Here is a 14024-nt window from a genome sequence, read left to right as displayed (position 1 = left end):
AAAAACAATGCGGCCGGGGGCGCCTGGGTGGCTCAGTGGGTTAAAGCTGCTGCCTTCGGCTCAGGTCATGATCCCAGGGTCCTGGGATCGAGCCCCGCATCAGGCTCTCTGCTCGGCAGGGAGCCTGCTTCCTCCTCTCTCTCTGCCTGCCTCTCTGCCTACTTGTAATCTGTCTGTCGAATAGATAAATAAAATTTAATAAACAACAAGAACAACAAAAAACAATGCGGGAAAAGAATATGGGGAGGTCATTTCAATACAGTGATCAAGACTGGACTGCACAAGGGGACCTCTGCGGGAGGGACACGGTGGGGAGGGGGCGCGTGTATATCTAGGCTGGATGCGGGCTGGGGGGCTGCTGCACTGTTTTCAGCAGAGAAAAATGCCAAATGAAAGGCCACACGCCGGGAGCATGTTCTACAAAAAGCCAAGTGTCTGCTATGCTGAGCAAAGGGCACAGGAGGGAAGACTGAGGAAATGTGGGGGAGACGGGGTAGTGGGGGCACTTCATTGGGGGCTTCAGAGACTGCGTGGCTTTGACTTGGACTCTATATGACGGCATTTATGTTTTCAAAGACATCCTCTGGCTACTGTTTAGAAATTATCCTTGCAGTCACTGTTTAGCAGTTACATTGTGCACGTCCCTTAACCTTTCTGCATCTCAGGCTGGCAGGATGAACGACCGTATTTGAAGGCCCCGTATAGCGCACAGCTCTGCGGCACGCTCTCCTTGGCCACGGCTCCATTAAAACAGGTGTTTCACTGCATCATAGTGAGGAGTTCTCACATCTGTATCCAGACCAGACTTCCCAGTTCATGGACTCCAGGGAATACCTCTTTCTTTTTTTTTTTTTTTTGATTTTTTTTTTATTCGTTTATTTGTTTATTTACAGCATAACAGTGTTCATTGTTTTGGCATCACACCCAGTGCTCCATGCAGTACGTGCCCTCCCTATTACCCACCACCTGGTTCCTCAACCTCCCACCCCCCCACCCCCCCGCCGCCCCTTCATAACCCTCTGGTTGTTTTTCAGAGTCCATAGTCTCTCATGGTTCATCTCCCCTTCCAGTTTCCCTCAACTCCCTCTCCTCTCCATCTCCCCACGTCCTCCATGTTATTTGTTATGCTCCACAAATAAGTGAGACCATATGATACTTGACTCTCTCTGCTTGACTTATTTCGCTCAGCATAATTTCTTCCAATCCCGTCCGTGTTGGAATACCTCTTTCCATTCTGGTGTGTGGCCTACAGTATTTAGTACGTGGCAGGACCTCAACTAGCATTCGCTGAAGGTATGGTAAGGCAAGACAGAAGAATTACAAAAGAGCTCTAACTCAGAATTCACATGTTAACAAGCTTCTTGTAGAAACACAAACACAAAGCCTTGTTCCTAAACCAAGAACTGAAACTTTTGGTCAAACGTATTAGCTGTAACCTAATGTTACCTTATCAATGTAATCCTGAGTTGGGCCAATCCTGGACTTGTCTGGGAATGTGTACATATATGTATATATATTTTTCACAATTAAAACTATTCTTCTTAATTGTGTGCATAAAAACTTATGAGTAAATAGTCCAGGAGAGATTTTGCAATTTGGCCTTTGAATAGCCTCAAAATGCATATTTCTTCGAAATCACATTTTGTTTGATCTCTGCTTCCGGTTTAGGATAGCTGCGGACGGATCTGATTTCCGAAGTTGTCAGATGCATTCGCATCCTATAAATACCAGGATTAAAAAAGAATTTAAAAATAGTTTAAATTTTCTTCCCATATAAAATATTTCTATTTAACCAATGTGAAGAAATGGCAATCACACCATGGAGTTAGGTAACTTGTTATTTGTGTAAAAACTATTTGGGTCACATGCATATACTGTGTCCTCTAGTTTGACGACTCACTGTCTCCTGAATCCATGACATCAGTGTTCCACAAAGTGAGTGCCTAGACACTGTATTCTCTAAGTGAAGCTTTGTGGCCATTTACCTTTACATGGAGGCAGCGTTATTAAATAATGATCAAGGCATGGGAAACACTTTCAAAGGTCAAAGTTTTCTTTAGTATCTCTTTTCAGTGGATCCCTTGAGGTTTGCCTCCATCACTAGAAATGAAAAGATTTCTGGGGCGCCTGGTGGCTCAGTGGGTTAAGCCTCTGCCTTCAGCTCAGGTCATGATCTTAGGGTCCTGGGATCGAGTCCCGCATCGAGCTCTCTGCTCGGCAGGGAGCCTGCTTCCTCCTCTCTCTCTCTGCCTGCCTCTCTGCCTACTTGTGATCTCTCTCTGTCAAATAAATAAAAAAATCTTTAAAAAAAAAAATGAAAAGATTTCTTAGCTCTAATAAGATCAAAATAAAATTTTAACTTTAATTGAAATGAAATAATTGCTAAGAGGTGCTCCCAGAGTATTTTCAAGTCTTCAAGTCTTTGCCGGGCTCTCTAAAATAAATCATACCTATGCAAGTCAATTAAAATATTAAAACACATGCCAGAACATGCACCTGATAAAAATAAATTTCTTCATGTCATCTTAGTCATTATTTGCCCTTAGCATCTGAGCTACACATTCATTCAAATTTCAAATAACATTAATCAAATAGAAATTCTATGTTGTGATTGTCACAGTTAAGTTGGAAATCATTCTGTCACTCTTACCATCCATTTGAAAACACTAGAAATAAAAACCTAAAGATTTCGAGTCCTCATTTCATTTTACTTACAATGCTAGAGTATGCCCATCTCACAAATATATAGCAATCTAACAGACAATTCCCAGAGACTGCCACCTGTTAAATCCCCCCCAGCTTTCTGAAATCAATTTGTTTTTTCAACCTGTTGAGTACACAAATATTTTCCAAACTCGAGTGGCGAAAGAGGTGAAATCTATGAAGTCATTGTAAATTTGGGTCAATGATTCTCTCAATGAGTTATGTGAATAAAAGCAATCTGGAAACGCTTGTATGGTAAAGGTTTTCTGTAATTACGGGATTTGTGCATCTCATTTACACCATTTAGAATGATCAAAACATGCAATTATTGCATTCCAATTCTAATACAACGCTCATCACTGAGAACCAAATACTCTGTTAAGACAGGAAATGCAATGCAACAAGTTAAACTGTCCAATACACTGAATTTTTAGTTACTTTACAGAGTAACACTGGCTGGATGATGTTTATGCCTTTACTACTCTCAACAACTAATTTCTTCCTGAGGGAGGTTCTCCATTTAATTGTGTGCGTGGGGGGGTGGGTGGGTGGGAAGCAGCCCACAATTTCCAAGTCAACTTTTAATTACTTAATTCTCAATTACAAATGGGTATTGACATGGCTAACTGTAACTTTCATGAAATCTGAAGGATGTATCCACGACACACCAAGTTTTACTACAGAGAATCATCAAGCAGTTATAATGCTTTGCTAAGAGAGAAACGGCACATGGATCCTTACCACGGCGTCCTGTTGAATTCGGTCATTTGGCTTTTACGATTTCAACATTAATACACGGAATAAACCGACTGGCAACCGTGAGACGGGAAACAAAGTCCCCCCGGGGTTTTCCACCCATAACTCCCAACCTACCGCTTTAAAACTTTAGCTACAAATCATCACACAAACAACATCAAGATTGAAAGCATCGAAAAGACAAATGCGTCCCGTTTTCACTTTGTTTCTCTTTTACCTGGGGCGACCGGTGGTCCTTAAATACTGGAGACTGCGGTCCAGGCCAACAAGTGGACTAGTCACCAAGATGAAGGGTGACTTTTCCCTCCTTCCCGGCAGCGGTTCCAGACGCTCCCCCACCTGCTCCTCTCTCCCCGAACCAGGGCTGAAAGGAACCCCAGAGAAGCTCAAAAATCACGAAGGGAGTGGAAGACCGGTCTCGAAAAAGTCAGGATGCCGAATTATCATAGTTTAATTTCTTCTTTCACTCGCCAAACAGTTGCAGAGAAAGCAAAGCAAGACGCATCAGAGACACCACAAGCCTAGTGGTAGCGGTCTTAGAAGAGAAAAGAATTGAGTTCAGCCAGGCACAAAGGTCTCCATGGCAACGGTGAATTTAGACCCCCATCGGCATTATTTATGCAACATTTCATCACAAAAGGACCCTCCCACTAGCCTGCTTAGCAAATTCTAGTTTTCTGATTTTCCATTCCTTTGCCCTAAATCTGTGTCTGGATCCTTAGCTATCCATACCACAACGTTAAAGAAAAAAAAAGGAAAAGAGAAAAGAAAAAAACCACACAGAATCATAAAATTAGTCTCAGACTGAAACTAGACTTTGTTTCCTTGGTGAATTCAAAGGCAAAGAGATAGATTCGAGATTGCTTAGAGTTCATACTCAAAGCTGGTCTAGTTTTTATTTCAAAAGGGACAGTTGGAAAATGTAATTTTATTCAAATTCTTTTATTTTTGAAAGGAGGTTGCAACTCGAAAGAAGTAAAAAATATGGCAAACTCTAGCATACCTGAAGGCTTACAGGAAAGAGAACTTGTCCAGATGCTGACTTTAAAGCTAAATTTTATATGGTAATATCCACCCTTACCCACTCCCAGCCATTGCACTGCCTCAAAAAACTCCTTTGAGCCTTTCACTTGATTCTACTCTAGCCATGATTTCTATGTATTTTAAAGACATTTTTATCAGCTGTGTGTCCAATGGACAATAGGTCCACATTTTATAATTAAATGATCTAGGGTAACTTATTTAAAACAGACCTAGCACCCCAATGTAATGACGTACTATATTAACAAGACATTATCCACTGAAGAAGTACTTCCTTCAATTCTAAAACAATATACAAATATAATTGTTAGGATAATACTTGATGATGTTGAAAGGAAATGCTGGGAGTCCTTGTTTGAAAAGAATTATCTTTGGTGTTAGCTCAAATAAGAGCTAAAGAAGGTGACTTTTAAAAACTCGGTTTTGATTATTTTTAAAACAGCATAAGCTTATTAAAAATTCAGACTTCCTACTTTCATAAAGGGCAGCTCTGATCCCACACCCTCCCCACACCAATCTCTTTTAATATAGTTGTATGTCTAGACCTAAATCATGCACCTTGATCTAAGTCTTGACCGACTCAATGTTGTCTTTAACACAGTTTACAAGGATGGCTCATGGATGCCGGTATTTTCTGTCAGTACATATTTGATAAGATTTTCTGTTGGGCGCAACATAGGCAAATATCCATACCTCCTGGGGGCATTGTTCTCCCAAAACTGGGTGTTCCTGGTGTCTCTGGCAACCATTGACCTTCACACTGTGTGTGAAGTCAGTGTGCACACTGACTTGCACAATGCATGGCCTTATGTAGATGGTTATACAATTTTTGTGAATATATCATTCAGATACCTTCTGACACTGAAACTGAAGAAGAGAATTAAAAAGCAGGCTAACATGACTCTCTTTTAAGAAAAGAGTTCTCCAGGGGGCGCCTGGGTGGCTCAGTGGGTTAAGCCGCTGCCTTCGGCTCAGGTCATGATCTCGGGGTCCTGGGATCGAGTCCCACATTGGGCTCTCTGCTCAGCAGGGAGCCTGCTTCCCTCTCTCTCTCTGCCTGCCTCTCTGCCTACTTGTGATCTGTGTCTGTCAAATAAATAAATAAAATCTTTAAAAAAAAAAAAAAAAGAAAAGAGTTCTCCAGGCAAGAACAACAACCACCCACACATTGGTTCCCAGTTTTCTCTCTTCCACATCTATCATCTTTTTTGTTGCTTTTGTTGTCTTTTTATCCCTCTCTTCTGTTCTATCTCCTCATGCCAGTCCTCTTTATTTCTGCAATATTGATGCTTCTCCGTGACTCGGATGTGGTTTCATTGAAGCGGTGGCTTTAATTTTTCTTATTTTCCCATCACTGTTGCCTACTCTTATTATTTCTTTCCCGAAGTCTTTGTCTTATCATTTCTTTGATTTCATTTTTTTCCATGATTCTAACTTTCTTCAGGCTATAAAAACATTACAGCTGATGTTCTCTTATATTACTTGGGGGGGTAATATAATTTTCCTGGAGTTACACTTTCTCTGCATTTTGTATATGACTGGTGTGTTACTTTCTCCTCTTTCTGATTTCTTTGTTTCCTACTTTTTTGTGATGGTGCCAATCTACTGTCTTATATTTAAACTCTTCAGTTTATTACTTCCTTGGGAATTATGACAATGCACCTTGGCTTGGCTTTTGCTTAATCGCAGATTGAGGAGAAGAGGGGTGTGGAGTGTGAGTGAAGTGAAGGTTAAAGATGTCATGCTTGTAACATCTCCCATTTCAACATGATTCTTTCTTCTTGGAGCTTGTGCTCCACAGGACTTCCTGTCTCTCTGTGTCCCCTCATGTCTTCAGAGCTCAGTGTTTCAGGAAGGTCTCTGAGTCATGGCCATTGCTTCTTCCCTCCTTCTCTTCTTCCCTCCCACCCTTCCATATTTCCCTCCTTCCTTCATCTTTTTTAAAAATTAAATTTGTACAATATATGATATCTGAAAAGTGATAGCTACATTCTGTGTTCCTTCTTTATGTGAATTTGTGACCAGTTCTTTTCCTACTGTAATTGTAAATGGAACTATATTACTAATGTATTGCATTTTTGTTGATTTTGCTTTTTCCAGAAAAGAAATAGAATAAACTAAATGTTGTGGAATAGCCATAATTAATAGTTTGAAGTAAATTCTAAAAAGGACTAAATATATGTCCTTCACAAAATTCAACAGTATTCATAATTGAAAAAACCATCGTTGCAAACTAGGCATAGATAGGAATCCCTTCAATTTAATAATGAAAAAAAACCTTCCTAAAAATTAGAGTCAGAGTTAAATATTGAAAACTTTTTTTAGAGATGTTGTCCACTGCTATCATCACTGCTATCAATGTTAAATTCTATTTAACACTGCACTGGAGGTATTCAGCAATAAAGTCAAAACAAAAAGCCAATGTAGATGGACATCAATTCTCTTTCTGGTATCAGCAATAAAGACATTCAACAACAATAACATTTACAAATAACAGAGAAAAATATCCAATATCTAGGAATAAATCCACGTGAAAGTAATATAAGACCTCCTGTCTAAACACTACACAACACTATTGAAATTAAAGCAGACCCAAATGATAGTATTGCAGAAATATACCATGCTGTGGTTGGCAGATTAAATACTGTAATGATTTCAACTTCCTTGGGTTAACTGAAAGGTTTAATAATACTCTAATCCAAACCTGGGCATGCTGCCTTTTTCTGGGCTGGGAGGGACTGAGATAGTAGATAGTGGATTCCAAAATTTACATGAGGGCTTCTGGGGGACAGTTAGTTAAGAGACTAGCTCAGGTCATGATCCTGGAGTCCCATGATCGAGTCCCATATTGGGCTCTCTGCTCGGCAGGGAGTCTAGGAGTCTGCTTCTCCCTCTGACCTTCTCCTCTCTCATGCTCTCTCTCTCTGACATAAATAAAACCTTAAAAAATAAATAAAATAAAATTTACATGAAAATGCAAAGGGCCAAGAAGAGAAAGTGGTCTTGAAGGAAATAAAGAAATCTAGAGACTGACTGAACCTGTGAGATAAGAGGGCACGTTACAAAGCAGTAGTAGTTAAGACCACAGGACATCCATATAAGAAGAATCCAACAGAACTTAGATCAGGAGAGATTATGACACCAAATCACACTTTTATCTAATTTATAAGAACCACAGAAGTTCCAAACAGTGGGAAGATGGTGCTTTCACCTGGGTGTCTATCTGGTGAAAAATGCACCTTGACTCCATCTCAAAAAATATACAAAAATCAATGCCATTTGGAGCATCAGTCTAGAGGTGAAAGAATAAACAGTAAAGTTTTGAGAGTAAAACAGGGACCACATGAATGGCCTTAAAGAAACCAAGGGTTCCTTACGCAGGCTGCAAAAGTGCTAGCCATAAGAGGAATTAAAAAGGCATAAATTGGGCTATAGTGAAATCGGAAAATGCTGCTTATCGAGATGCCTTCGAGAAAGGGAAGGGGCACTAGTGGGAAAAAATATTCTCATTCTTTATGTGTATCTGTGTATTTATCTATATCTCTATACCAACATCAAAAGTCCAAAATGCAGTATATGATAGGCAACCTAATATTAAGAAGCTCAAAATACGTCAGCAAGCACTTCACAGGAGAGGCTATCCACACAGGCAATAAACAAATGGAAACACGATCAACTTGATTATCATAAGGGATATGAAATTTAAGGTGTCCAAGGAATGCCATTAAAATGGCATGGAACACACATTAGAATGGATAAAGCAAAAAAGAGAAGAGACAAAGTACCAAAACCTGACAAATATCAGGCGTTATCAGAACTTTCACAGACTATGAGTGGAACTGTAAGATGGCAAAATGAATTTGACGGTTTTCAATCTCTTCTACAGCTCTTCACGTGCATTCTCTGTGTCTCAGAAATTCTATTTCTAAATAGAGCTACCCTATGACCCAGCAATTGCACTACTGGGTATTTACCCTAAAAGATACAAACGCAGTGATCCGAAGGGGCACGTGCACCCGAATGTTTATAGCAGCAATGTCCACAATAGCCAAACTATGGAAAGAACCTAGATGTCCATCAACAGATGAATGGATAAAGAAGACGTGGTGTATATACACAATGGAATACTATGCAGCCATCAAAAGAAATGAAATCTTGCCATTTGCGACGACGTGGATGGAACTAGAGGGTATCATGCTTAGTGAAATAAGTCAATCAGAGAAAGACAACTATCATATGATCTCCCTGATATGAGGAGAAGTGGAGATGCAACATGGGGGGTTAGGGGGATAGGAGAAGAATAAATGAAACAAGATGGGATTCGGAGGGAGACAAACCACGAGAGACTCTTAATCTCACAAAACAAACTGAGGGTTGCCGGGGGGAGGGGGGTCGGGAGAGGGTGGTGGGGTTACAGACATTGGGGATGGTATGTGCTATGGTGATTGCTGTGAAGTGTGTAAACCTGGCGATTCACACACCTGCACCCCTGGGGCTAATAATACATTATATGTTAATTAAAAAAATAAAAAAGAAAGAAATTCTATTTCTAGGTATACACTCAACCAAAAGGTGCCCATAAGCACACCAGAGACATCTGCTCTGATGCTCATACCAACAATATTCAAATCAGCCCCAAATGGACACTACTAACACACCCCGGAACAAGAATAAATGTGGTATGGCCTCTGTGCACAATGAGATACTAATCAGCAAAAAAAATGAACCAATGACCAAACACAGTGCACAGCTGCGTCTTCCACACTTGAGCTTGAGCAAGCTGTACGTCATGACGCATGCACTTTTCTGAATGCATATTATTCTTAAGAAACAAAGTCCTAAATTATTTTCAATCCTAGCTATCAGACATGAATGGAAACAGGGACATTATTTACCTATTAACGTTCTTGAGTCTAAAAAAAAAATACCATTTCAAACTCAGAGGTTTCCAGCAATATTCTTACCAATTTATTTTAAAATGAAAATACAAGCTTTGTAAGTCTTACGAAATAAAAGTAGAACTAAAGAATGAAGAAGGAATCACTATTTGTTGCAACCTCATCAGTTTTAAAATAATTTACTATGTTGTGCCCTTCTAACCAAATGATCTAATTTCTTGGGCCAAAAAGAAAGAAACCGCATTATAATACTCCAAGAATTTTGATGTTCTGGCCACTTTTGTTTACTAATACTGACAGCAAAATAAAAGAATAAGTAGCACTAATTAATATAGGAAGACTTTAGCATTATAAACAGTGACAGATTTTGTAGTGATTTCCAAGTAAGTATAATACAAATAGTTTTATGCTTTCCATAAAACTATCTTTAGAAGAGATTTTTTTTTTTTTAAGACTTGACTCTTTCCTGAAATTCTGGCTTTTTATTTTCTCAGAATCAGCATTCCAGTATAAAACTCTATAATTCTATTTATTATCCCTCCGGACTCTAAGGTTTAAAATTACAAATGATTGACGGCCAAATTACCAAGTCTGCCTTTCAAGGGTCATGGTGAGGCTTTAGCACAAAGATCCTTCTGCAATTAAATAGTTGCCAGGAGTAATATTTCTAGGGCCAGCTCAGCTTTTTTTCATTTGTAGTCTGCAGTTATCTCGGCTGCCCATGGCCAGAATGGATGGCAGGACGTATTAGGGGAAAGAGGAGAAAAGAAAGAGGAAGCAACTCAAACAAACAATGCTGGCCTTTTGCCTAGGGCCCTGGTAGTGACAGCTACTTGGATAAACTTGAAACTCCGGGCTTCCTGCTGTTTCTCAACCATCGCTACCTGGTGTCACACACACTCATAAGTAGGACACTGGGGACTGGAGGCTGGAACCGCATGACATCATACACAAGCTCATGATGGCCAATCAGTGTAAATTTGACCTCTGTCACTAGGAATGTAGGCTATATATACTAAATCCCCTAATAAAATATATCGTGTTCATTATTTGTTCTACTGGGATATAACCCTTGAGTTACTTGGGACCTTTCACACTGGGCAAATCACATGCCTTCCTTCACTCTGTGCCTTAAGTTAGAGCTCATGCAATGAGGGATTAAGAAGACCAGAGGATTTTCAGGGGCAGTGCTCTATCCTGGCATGAAATTAATTCCACTATATTCAAAACACTCCTGGTTTCTCAAATAGGACGCACAGCTGACCATCCGGGAAAGGTTCAGCAAGCCCCTTGGCATTCCTAATGTTGTCCAACTATCAATCCATGAAATCCGTCTGAATTTATATTTTTGCTTAAACAAAGCTTGGAGACAGGAACCCCCAGCTACTGAATGCACAACTGCAAAGACTCCAAAAGAATGAATTTAGACCACAATTTTTAATGCATTAATTAATTAGAGGCAGAAACACATCTGTTCTATAGAACAGTCCTCAAATGCCACAATGTGCCGGTTTTACTATGAATATATGCACTTTCCAAGTAATATTAATAATAACAAACCCAGAACTCTCATTTTTAAATGCCAAGTTCCCATTTCTAAAGTGGTCTCTCTCTGTCTCTCTTGCACACACACACATACACACACACCCCTTGGAAGAATGCAACATTTCAAATTACAAAGAAGACTCTTTTTATGGCAGAATGGACGTCTATCACGTTTTACCCTTTACCATATCTCAAGCGCATATTTAAGACGCTCTCTTCTAAGAAATAACTCAATTTATCTGACTACTGAGACCACTGTATCTTAACCTCCCAGTATTAAGAGTAGCATTTGTTGAGATTTTTTTGCATAATTAGCTTCCGTCTTTAGTCGATATTCTCCAACATTTATGTAAAGTGGTGATCATGAATAATACTGTGTCAAAACAGAGTGGGCCCTGTTTCTTGGGCGGACTTGGGTATTACATCATTGCTCTAGGCTGAGGTGCCCAAGGAATACCAACAAGAAAACGCGCATGACTAAGCATTTTAAGTTCTTCCCACAATGTGTTTGGCTAAGACGCTACCCAAAGAGAATACTTTAGAAGTATTTCTTTGCAATAAATAAATAAATAATAAATAAATAAAATAAGGTTCAAAGAAATTGGAGGGGTACCTTTAAAACAAAGGAATAAATTCTTGCAATTATGCATTTCAATATATCAAGTCAGAATTCTATAGACATTTTGGTGAAATGTTTCCCTGTAGGACACATTCTCTCTGGGTATTAGCACACGTTCTTACGTTTAGCCTGGAACATTCTGGGTCCTCTAACTTAAGATTTAAGTTGTATCTTGGAAAGTGAAGATACAAAGGCCAACGGCTCTGTCACGAGGCTGGGGATTACACACAGGAGAACTGGCTCAATATTCTCAGTATTTCCATAATTCCAGGAGGCCAGTGTCCTCTAGGCTCTTTGTTTGCTTGTCAGCGTTTGTTGTTGTTGTATTATTTTGTTTTATTTTATTTTAACTGAAACATTTAAAGTTTGGTCAGCAATCTTTCATGAGTTGTAGTATATTTTATGTTCCATTTCTTCATTACTACCAAAGAACAACCTCTAAAGTCATTGTTTGTCCTATGGTGGGGTTGGATGCGTGTGGAGCAGGGGAGGAAGCTGGCTTAAACGAGTCCAGGCTGACCTTTGCCAAAAGGACCTTGCTTGTGGAGATTATAACATTTCATATTAAACTGATGAGAATCACAATAGAATCAGTGCCTTGTCATTTGCTGAAATAATACACTGCCTTTTGAGAATTCTGAAGACTCTTCTACAAGATGTTTTGAATACGTCGCTATTTCTGAGTGTTGCCTCAATACTAGGATCAAAAAATGGAGGCCTTGACTGTATTCTACAATTTCAGCTGGTTCTAGAATGGATATGGTGTTTTTTGAAGTAAGTGTTTGTCAGGATGCCTATAAGCTATGCTTATACTTCTTCAAATTTCCTAAATTCCAAGGTTTCGCTCTTCATAACAGCAAAGAATCTGGCATGAAATGGTTGCCTGACACTGAAAAACTGAGGCTCACCTCGCTCTGTCGATAAATGTTATGTTCTCTCATTCTTGCTTGAAGTTCAAAATTTGGCCTCCAAAAATATGTTTCCCTCAATCCACAACTGGACTGTGGAATATTAAAAAATAATAATGCGGGAGAGACGAGCTGGCATTTTATTGGGTAGGTAACTCAGCACTGAATAACAAGAACTCATTTTCAACACCCGTGAACCTGCCTCTGTCCACATACTCATGTGAGGAAGCTAGCTGGCTTTTTTGCTATATCAAAATGGCAGCTTAAGCATGGAGTGGAATCTTGCAATTGCTTCTGCACACAGTCAAATGGAGCGAGTTGCTATCTCATTTTATTTTATTTTATTTTTTAAAGATTTTATTTATTTATTTGACAGAGACAGATCACAAGTAGATAGAGAGGCAGGCAGAGAGAGAGAGGGAAACAGGTTCCCTGCTGAGCAGAGAGCCCTATGCGGGACTCGATCCCAGGACCCCGAGATCATGGCCTGAGCCGAAGGCAGCGGCTTAACCCACTGAGCCACCCAGGTGCCTGCTATCTCATTTTAAAGACGAGAAGAGATATTTGCAATCAAGTAATTCCATTAAGATTAAGTAATGTGCCCCAAATCACACAGATTTTAAGTATTAGAACCTGCATTTAAATGTAAGCAGTTTAACTTCATAACTTGTGTTCTTGGGGCACCTGGGTGGTTCAGTTGGTTAAGGGTCCAACTCTTGATTTCAGATCAGGTCATGATCTCAGGGTCCTGGGATCCAGCCCTGCACTGGGCTCCATGCTCAGGGGGAGTCTGCTTCTTGCTCTCTCTCTCCCTCTGCGTCTCTTCCTGCTCACACACTCTCTCTCCTTCTCTCTCAAATGAATAAATAAACCTTAAAAAAAAAAGAACTTGTGTTCTTAATCTCTTATAGAGATCCCTATAATTCTTTACAAGATTTAGGTTTGTCTTCTGGAGTCACGTGGAAAAGCCATAGCACCATCATGTTCTGATGGGGTTTGCATAGCTCTGAAGAATCAGATCATCAGCCAGCATCCCGGGGCTGCCCCCAGTCTACTTGACCTACTAAGTAATCCCTTACCAACTATGGTTGTGCCTATCCTTTGAAAGATCATTAAGGCTGATATTGTATATAGACATTTAAACATTCTTTTACCTGCGTGGGGAGCCCGTGTGGCTCAGTCAGCTAAGCATCTTACTCTTGATTTCAGCACAGGTGATGATCTCAGAGTTGTGAGATCAAGCCCCGCATTGGGCTCTGCACTCACCATAGGGTCTGCCTGGGATTCTCTCTCTCCCTCTGCCCCTCCTCCAAGGTTTCTCTCTAACAATAAATAAATAAATATTTCAAAAAATTCTTTATCTGCTTACATTTGAATGAATTAGTTGTGCTTCCTTAAATAAAAGGAGACAGATATCACTTCCCCCTTTACTAAGACTCCTATATGAAGGTTTACAAGTCCATGGGAGAGAGGAATCTTCTATTACTTAGACTTTTAACATAAGAATTGAAGACCAAGAGCTGAAGAAATAGATCTTTTGTCACTATGACATTG

General features: G+C 39.8%; 1 protein-coding gene across 5 annotated transcripts in view; it reads right to left on the bottom strand.

Moving 5' to 3' along the window:
• Positions 1–14024, bottom strand: part of CTNND2 (catenin delta 2) — a 921273-nt gene that overhangs the window by 601241 nt on the left and 306008 nt on the right. Inside the window, exon 1 of one of the 5 annotated variants that reach the window (XM_046000693.1) lies at positions 3677–3790. The exons of the other annotated variants lie outside the window; for them this stretch is intronic. The gene's annotated coding sequence lies outside the window, so the exon portion shown is untranslated. Of the gene's footprint in view, positions 1–3676; positions 3791–14024 lie in introns of those variants that run through there. 5 annotated transcript variants of the gene reach the window in all.

Source organism: Meles meles, chromosome 3 (assembly GCF_922984935.1).
Source record: "Meles meles chromosome 3, mMelMel3.1 paternal haplotype, whole genome shotgun sequence".
In the NCBI taxonomy this organism is placed as follows: Eukaryota; Metazoa; Chordata; class Mammalia; order Carnivora; family Mustelidae; genus Meles; species Meles meles.
Note: the sequence above shows the minus strand (reverse complement) of the source record. Positions and strands in the feature narration are given on the sequence as shown.